We start from the raw sequence: 9,383 nt of genomic DNA, 5'->3' as shown, positions 1-9,383 counted from the left end.
CATAAGGTGATAAATTAAATGGTTTAGGACTTTTATACTTGTTGGAATGTATCTCTTATAGAACAACTGCCCGTTCCACCTGCTCATTACAGTCCAGGATGTTAAAAACAATCAAGGGAGGTGGAAAGAGCAGGCACCAGAAACCAGGCTTTCTTGGTTGTGGCCCCACACCTCTGAAAACCTGTTACAGTATTAGTTTTATACTTGGCTGGATAGCTCAGTGGATTGGCTGGGAGTTGAATTCCCCAGCCAGCCTGTGTTCTCTAGGTCAAATTGTATAGTCCCAGAGCATCCCCAGAAGAGGGGAATGGTAAACCACTTCTGAGCACTCTACCTAGAAAACCCTTGCAAATGGTCACCAATGGTCAAGATTTGACTTGATGGCACATTTTATTTATTAGTTATTGTACATGTAGTGTACAATGTCATCTTGCTTATTTACAGGGCAGGTTAGCTAGTTTGGTTTTATCATCAAGTTCAGCACTAGTTTTCATGAAAAACAATTTATTTTTGTGCTAGAGCTTGCAAAAATATTCTTTTGAAAACTAGAACTCAGCAGTGGCAGGGGATTCCTGCGAGGTCGTTTAAAGTAACTTTTCCCAGTTCTGTAGTGGATAGGGTGACGGACTAGGACTCTGGTCAGGGGGGGTTCGAATCCCTGCTCGGCCATGGAAACTCACTGGGAGAGTAGGACTGGTAAGACCACTCCTTAAATATCCCACTTACCTTGAAAGCCGTATTAGGGTGGCTATAATTCGGCTTTGACTTGACGGCTGTACTATTTCAGAACTGAGACGGAAGTCACATCCAAGCATGTTTCTCCATGCCATGAAATAAAACTTTCCAAATACATGGGTACGTAATTGAACGCAACGAGCCTGAACTTTACAGTGGCACGCTGTTTTTTCCTTGTTTTGGAACATTTTTGTATTTAGCCGTCTGAAATTACAAACCTGACGTAGAGGTTTACCAGCTCACTTAAGGTCTGGGCTGTGGCCTTGCCCCATACATCTTAAGCTACTCGCTCACTTCGCGTGACTCTCTGGCTGCTGATCTTGAAGACAGCCTTTCGAAACGGATTGGGAGACCTGGTTGAACGATGGCATTAGAGCTCGATCGTTGAGGCCTGCGGTGTGCGCGTAAGTAGCCTTTGGTGCCCCTTGCCTCTCTGGAATCCTTGCTCCGTCTCTCTGGCATCGATTGTTTTGCCTCTGGAGGACCAGAGGCGGCGTCTTTGCCTCTCCAGTTGCTCGCCCGGGAGTGGAGACAGGAAGTAGAGGAAGAGAAGGAAGCGCATCCAAGCCGTGTCAGGTGCTCCTTCTGGCCGGGCGTGTTTTCAGCCTCTTTCTCCCCCCGCCGCCTCACCCGGCCACCGGGTCGTGCTGCCTCCTGGAAGAGGGGGGAGCAAATGCCGCCCGTCAGGAAGCAGGTAGAGGGAAGCCGGGGGAGGTCAGGGAAGGTGGGGACCCTTTGTATTTAGGACAAGGGCTTCAGGGGCAGGACGAAGCCGGGAGGCAGGGGAGGTGCCGGTTAATAATAACAACATTATTTCCCTTCTCCGCAACTGCTTCTTGAGTTTTCTGGTGCGCGGTTGAGAAGCAGGCCGGATTTTAACTAATCCTCACGGCTCGCTCCTATTCTGTTACACAAGGCTGCAAGCTGGTGTGCCTTTCGCTTGTGGGTTTGCTGCTTCCGACGCGGTGTAACTTCTGAGCACCGGCGGTAGATTCACCCAGTTTGCTGTAATTTTTTTTAAAAAAATCTGTAAAAAGGAGTTGGAAGGATTTGAATGTCACTTCTTTTATTTACCTTGTCAAAGCTGTATGTCTAGGACGTGATCTGGTAGATGGGACCTGGAATTGGGGCTTGTGGACCGGCATGCCAGCCCTGTCGTTTCTGTGCTGCCTTTAGACACGATGAAGCCTTTCTATGAGAAAGATGTTCCAGTCTGTAAAACGGAAACAACTGTGATGGCTCCTTATCTTTTTTTTTTTTTTTAAGTGGCAATTGCAAAACAGGCTTGCTTCAGCTTGGTGGACTATGTGCACTGGAAGGAATTACAGTATCTTTAAAAGTGGCCTAGCAGAGGGAACCTCCACATCACTGCCAAAACTCTTCTCTTTTGTATCCCGTCATTCATCTGTTAGCTTGGGAGCAATGCATACATGGTTGTCTTCTGCTTCTAGAAATAGGTTACTTGTACATGAGGAACTGATGCTGAGAGACAGCCAAGAGTCACCTATAACTTTCAGGGTGGATGAGGACACTCACTTTGTCTGAGACCACATTGCTTCCACAAGATGTTATTGTGTAGTTTTCTATGGTGGGGTTAGCTCTGGGAGAACACTCTTGTTTTAAATAATTAAATAAGTAACATAAGACTTCACTGTTAAGGCAGAACTACTCAACCAGTTTCAGATCACTTAACTGATTGGACCCAAAAGAGTAATTCATTTTAAGATAAAATATTGCGGTGTGGTCTTACATAGAATATAAACAAGCATTTCCCCTTTGGACAGTTAGTTTAATGTAGTATATCAAAGTATTTAGGACACTGCAGGAAAAAAAGGTGAGATTTCTACATGGAACAAAATGTGCTGTAATCTTTTGCTTTAAAAGAAACCTAAATTATCCTGACAGTATCAGTTCATTTATATTGGGCCAATGTTGGACAGTGCTGTTAAAATTCAAGGTTGTTCCCCTCTCACTCATTTGAATCTAGGCAATATTCTGAAAAGAGCTGGGAGGAGAAAGAGTGCTTGATGCCATAGGCCGCACTGGTTGTTAACTTTTGTTATTCAGATGTTTTTGGACTGCAACTCCCAGAAGCCTTCACCATCAGCTCTGCTGGCTGGGGTTTCTGGGAGTTGCAGTTCAAAAACACCTGAGTAACAAAGGTTAAGAACCACTGCTCAGTTTGCCTTATATGTGTTGTAGCCCTTATTAAATAATTTCTTTCTTAACCTTTTGGAGCTGAATATTAAAGTTAGTGCATATTAACATTAGTGCTATGTGTATGCATGAGAAACAGACACTTTAAGGAGAAGGAAGCCTCTGCTTTCTGAGAAGGGATGACTTTATCCCATTAAAATGCCTTTTTATGCAAATATGGAGGAGGTGTGTGTCACAGGTTACTTAGTTATTATAAAACAGGGTTGCGACTAAAAAAAGATTGCGAACCACTGATTTATACTAACTCTATGGTTACTGTACACATATCAGGTGATTTAAGGCAACATTTTTGTATAATTCCAGGGAGAAAAAAAGTCTCTAAAGTGAAATTCTTTGTTCCAAGCTGCTTAGAACATGTCTTACTTCTCTTAATATAGAGAAACTAGTTCGTGCCTGATGCCCCTTGCTAATAATTTTTTCAAATAATGAAATAACAATATTCAGTAGTCCTCTTTCCTGTTGATTGTTTTCTTCTTTTGCTGTGGCATAAGGCCATTATGTATATAGGAACAAAGTTGGATTTGACGGTAATAAGACACTTAGTGAAGCACTGCAACTTGATGAGAAAGAAATTAAAGAAAAATATTTAAGCTCCCTACATGTTTCTATGCACTGTTTGGATCAAAAATATTGGCATTGTACGCATTATGTATGCTCCTAATGCCCTTGAGTCATGCAGTGGCATTGGAGAAGAGCAGATAATGCTGTTGAAGACTGCATGAAGTGTCCAGTGAAACAGCTGGTTTCGTGCTGTGTCTCTGAAACTAGCTGGTTAGATGCCCTAGGAAACCCCCAAGCAGATTTGGAGAGTGGTAGCTATCCCTGTTTATCCTGCAGTTATCTGGTAGACAGAACTGAATGGCTCTTGAGTATGATGAATGCATGCCTGTTCCTATGGCTAACAGGGACTGATGTACCTGTGGAAGATGAGCCTATTTAAAAACCCCTTCTTTGCCTTAAAAATTCATTATGTTAGCCATCACAGCATATGACAATTCTTTGAACAAAAGATGGAATTCTTTTGTTCATCTTGATGCTGTTTGCACAAATCCAGGAAGAGGTGAGAGGCATGCCTCTTGCTGTTGAAGGGAAGATGTTGGGGTACAGTGGTACAGACTGTTCTGTGGTTATAAACTTCTGGTGCAGAGTGACTGAACCTGTGCTTAATGTCATTACTGAAGGGTGGGATGTCTGCCTCTTGAAGTAGCCAAGGTTGTCTTTTCATTTATAAAGTACAGGAACCAAGGGCTTGGAACAATCACATTCTGGTGTATATGGTGTTTGCAGAATTGCATGTAATGATTTCAGAATGGAATGAACTTTAATTACTCTTATTCATTTGGTGGATTAGTGAGTTGGTTGCACAACTTCATCTTAGTTACTGGGAGAACTTTGTTAACAGATTATCTAATTCAAAGTGGGACAAGAGGTTGGAAATCTGTAACAATAAAAAAACTACTTTAGCCTTCTTTTGACCAGGATCTAGGCTGTGTGCAAAGCAGAGGCTTTTCTTTCACGTGCAGCCCTGATTGCCTTGCCAGTAATGAAGGCGTGGAGCTGGCTCAGTTTTGTGCTCCATGGAGACTGAAGGAGAGGAATGTTTGCTGTTTTTGAGTTGAATTTACTGTGGTGACATGATTGGCAGCAGAACCACTAAAACTGCCTCATTCACGAGACACTTCCTTCTATGCTAGTTTCCAAACTAGTCATCATTTGTTTTTCCTTAGTTAAATGTCCTCCTTTTCCTTGTTACTCTAAGTTCCTGAATAAGCCATTAGTTTTCTCACCCATGGTGTGTGAGAATTGCTTCCAGGAAGCACGGTGGGTTGCATGCCTGGAAGAGTTTATTCTCCTTTCAAGGTGTTGATAGGCTACGGATGATCTAGAGTTATATGATATATAAAACAGTGGGCTTGTGTTGTATCCTGTTAACTTAGCGAATTTGCCTGCATGGTTTTGTTGATTTGAGTTCAGAAAGTGCTGATCAGTCCTGTGAATTTAAGTTGGATGATATTTTACAGTGCATAGCTATACTGTTAATAATGTGGAAAGGTGGCTCCTGCCAAAGACAGCAGTCCTAAATTGAGTGTGACCCCCGTACACATTGTTCATAGTATGGTTTATTACACATCCTGAAATCGTATGCAAATATGTGCTTGAAGTGCCCACAGTTTCACTATGAAAACTTTATTGGCTTTATTTGCCAGAGTTGAGGATGGAGTATTCTATATGTACAAATAAAATATATATTTTAAAAAAACTTCGTAGCAGCAGGCCTGTGCCTATGTGTCTAAATATTTTGAGTTGCGTTTCATGGGCTGTGTCTACTACAGAAATCATTATTAAACAAAATCTTAGCTGGCTTTTGGAAGGACTTGGTCAAGCATACCTCAGTTCTTGGGTATACTTAGTTCTTAACAGCAGTTCTGTTAAAGTTTGAGAGACATTTGGTTCATCAGGGGTTAAGTAGAGCTTGCTAATGCAGATTCGTTGCTGACTTATGATCTAGTCATGCTCTCTTGTCATGTTTTTCTTTGGAGGTGGTGGTAATGGGGAAACAACTGACCAGGCACTTATTAAAGCACTGTCTCCAAGCACATTTCATAGGAATTCTGAAACAAAACATAGTGGTCTAGAGACTTATTACTTATTTCTACTGGAGATGGCTCTAGTAGTCCTGCTAGTTCTTCAACCTGTAGTTGTTCACATGTTGTTCTGCTTGTGTGAGTATGCAACCTGAGATGGTTAGTATGACACAGAAGAAGATCATTGCAAGAGGTGACAGATTTTTGTTGGGGCTTTGGAAGAGTTATGTCCTTGTGCATGCATGAGTGTGTGTTGTGGTGCATTCATATATGCAACATTATCTATTATCATCTCTTTTCCTTCATGCTCCTCCAACTTCTCTCTTCTTCCTCTGCCCCTGTATAGTAGGTAGTGTCATATGAGAGAATTCGGGGGTGACTGTTGTCCTGAGCACTCCCAGAATGCAATGCAGCAGAGGCCTTGTCTCAAGTAGTCGGGGAGGAGGAGTCTGTGACAAATGAAGTAAGGAGCAGCTGAGCTTTTTTAGCTTTTCTGATGCCTGAAGTGACACCAGGGTGAAAGAAATAGGGGCCAAAATGTGTACATTTTGGGTGTGCACAGGAATGAGGCAAGTGAAGATTTATAGCCCTGGCTACTGACCCTTTTATTATCATTACAAGCTGGGTTCCATGTGAAAGTTGCTTATTTTGTTCCGAAATGATCATTGACTGCCAGACCTCATTCTCTTATTGCTTTGATGAAGACTTATTTTTGTGGGTCAGCCTATTGTTATATACTTTTTCTTTGCTTCAAGATCACAAAGTTCCTTTTTGCAAAGCAAACAACTGTCTATTGGTCTCTAGCTGTACAGTTCCATTTTGGGCTTCGTTTCTGACTGGTATATTGTCAATTTGCATTGTATTCTGTGGAGCACAGGTGCTTTTGGTCTTCCAGGTATTTTGGACTATTTTGGACAAAGTCCATGTGGCTATACCAGATCCAGCTAATGGTAGTAAGTTGAGAGACCATGAGCCTTTTAAAAATGTAACAACCCTGGCTTGCCATGTCATGGCATATTGGAGTCTACGAATATGCAACAGATTCACAGGCTTGCCGTTCGTTCATGTTCCTGGTCTTTATGCACTGGCTTTATATACATCATAAGGAACTAAAATCCAAGCTAAATGATAATTGGTGTACCAAAGCCAGGAGAGACAAAGACACTTCTCTCCCATACCCCCCCCCCCAGATGATGCTCAAGTTAACTGTTGTTATACTGTGCAGAAGGTGACAATGATGAAACTCTACTGAATTTACTTACAACGCAATCCCCTGATGGGAGAGTCGAATGTAATGTGGGCAGCAGTGGTAGCTAAAGGTGACACTTAAGCAAACTTTTGTTAGTACTGTGCAGAAGGTGGCAGTGGTAAACCACTATTGAACTTTCATTACAAAAACAACAACGCTGTGGTGAGACAGTCCAAAATGAAACGAGAGTGCTTAAAGAGGGAACTCCCAGGTCAGAAAGCACTCAGTCAGCTACAGGTGAAAAGCAAAGGAAAAGTGCAAATAGCACTGTTGCTAATGATGCACATAGATTAAAGCCAAAGGTGTGTCTAGTGGCTTATGTGCACAGAAGCGAAAAAGTCTGATGCTGAACAACACATACAATTGGAATATGGAATGTGAGCAGCATGAATCAAGGTCAACTGAAAACTATAAAGGAAAAAAATGGAATGTGTAACATTGTAGTGCTTGATGTCATTGAACTAAAGTGGAATGGACTGGGATATTTTAAAGTCAGACAACTGCAAGATGTTTTACTCCGAGAATGACAAACTTAGAAGAAATGAAGTGCCTCTAATACAGATGCAAGTTGGAGCACACACAGTTGGGGTTATAATGCAAGACCTGACTAAGTAATATTCCTTAGACTTCATGGAAAATAGATCAACATTACCATAATTCAAGTTTATGTTTCAACTATCGCTGTTGGAGAAGGAGAATATTAAAGCTTTTATGCAAGTGTCCACGAGAAAGTTGATCACATGTTAAAGCAGGATATAGTTGTAATATTGGTACTAGAAATTTTTATTTATTTATTTATTTATTTATTGTATTTATACCCCGCCTCTCTAGTCATTTCGACCACTCTAGGCAAAAGCAAAAGTAGGGAACAAAGCAGAACCAAGTGCTGTTGGAAAATTTCTTCTAGGTGACAGAAGCAAAGCAGGAGAATGATAGGATTATGCAAATCCAGCAATCTGTTTATTGCAGCTGTATGCTTCATGTAACTGAACAGACAACTACACATGCAATGTATTTGTGAAGGCTTTCACGGCCGGGATCTAATGGTTGTTGTGGGTTTTTCGGGCTCTTTGGCCGTGTTCTGAAGGTTGTTCTTCAGAGGATGCCGGCCACAGAGTGCTGTTCTCTGAAGATGCCGGGCACAGAGACTGGCAAAACGTTAGGAAGAACAACCTTCAGAACACGGCCAAAGAGACCGAAAAACCCACAACAACCAACTAGACATGCACATCATCAGATGGACAAAATAGAAAACCTATGTAATTGGAAGCAGGAAATGGATTGGCTGTATCCTCTCTGCCGAAACAAGACTCAGAGTTGGCTGTGGTACTGAGCATGAGCTTTTATTTATTTATATACAGTATTTATTAATTTTTTACCACACACCCCCTAGACAGCGTCTACTCGGGGCCGCTTACAAATGTCATAAAATATTATAAAATACAATAAAACAACATAATGATTAAACAATTAAATCAGTAATATGGTGTGTTCAAGATGGGGAATGATAGAACAAAAAGATAGAATTCATGTTACTATCTAACATTAGAGTTGAAAAAGAACACCCAAAGAATTGTGGTGCTAAAGTTTAATTTAAACTACATTCCTGATGAATTAAAAGTCCAAATAAAGAACAGATTTGCATTATTAAACTCAGTGAACCATGCACGAGAAGAACTGTAGATTGAAACCAAATATGTTATTAAGGAAAAATGCAAAAAGAGAGTTTCTGTAGTAAAAAGGAAAGAAAAACCTAGGTGGATGACAGAAAAAGCCCTTAAAATTGTAAAGGACAGGCAAGAAGCAAAAATCAAAGGTGACAGAAATAATGTCAGAACCCTAAATGCAGTTTTTCAGCAATTGTCAAAGGTAACTATTGCAGTAAACAGTGTACAAGAATAGAGGAGAACAGCAAAATGGGAAAAAAAGTCATCTCTTCCAGAAGGTCCAAGAAATCAAAGCGAAATTTAAACCTAGATTAGTAATGCTGATGACCAACTGTGAACCACACTCTCTGACCAGGAGAAAATAAAAAGAAGATGGAAACAGTAGAGACCTGCACAGAAGAGATAGAAGGTAAACGCTTCCTTTGAAGAGGAATCCAATGATGAAAAACCTGCAGTTCTAGAAAGTGAAGTGAAAGATGCTCTGAAAGCATTAGGGTTTAATAAATGACCAGAGGTAATTGGGGTACCAATAAAACTATCTCAAGTCACAGAGATGAATCTGTCCAAATCTGAACAAGAATGGGCCAAGAAATATGGAAAACAAAACAGTGATCCACAGATTGGAAGTGTTCAATATACATTCCAGTCCCCAAGAAAGAGGATGCCTGGGGGCTTCAATAACTATAGGACCATTGCTTTAATTTCCCATGCAAGCAAAGTGATGTTCAAAGTGTTGCAACAAAGATTTTTACCTTATAGGAAGCAAGAAATGCCTGATATTGAAGCTGGATTCTGAAAAGGTAGAGGTCCTCAAGATCATATTGCAAGTATCCACTGGCTACTAGCGCACGCCAAAGGATTTCAGAAGATCAGTTTTGCTTTATAGACTACAGCAAAATCTTGTATTGTGTAGATCAATGGTTCTTAACG

General features: G+C 41.0%; 1 protein-coding gene across 6 annotated transcripts in view; it reads left to right on the top strand.

Moving 5' to 3' along the window:
* Window positions 1–1,218: 1,218 nt before the first annotated feature.
* The window catches only part of PIKFYVE (phosphoinositide kinase, FYVE-type zinc finger containing), a 102,184-nt gene continuing 94,019 nt past the window's right edge, over window positions 1,219–9,383 (top strand). For 2 of the 6 annotated variants that reach the window (XM_020780711.3, XM_020780709.3), the window contains exon 1: window positions 1,297–1,429. The gene's annotated coding sequence lies outside the window, so the exon portion shown is untranslated. Of the gene's footprint in view, window positions 1,430–9,383 lie in introns of all 6 variants that reach the window. The other 4 variants (XM_078379439.1, XM_078379429.1, XM_020780708.3 and 1 more) reach the window with 4 other exon arrangements.

Source organism: Pogona vitticeps, chromosome 1 (genome assembly GCF_051106095.1).
Source record: "Pogona vitticeps strain Pit_001003342236 chromosome 1, PviZW2.1, whole genome shotgun sequence".
Classification (NCBI taxonomy): Eukaryota; Metazoa; Chordata; class Lepidosauria; order Squamata; family Agamidae; genus Pogona; species Pogona vitticeps.
This window is presented reverse-complemented; position numbering and strand designations above follow the sequence as displayed.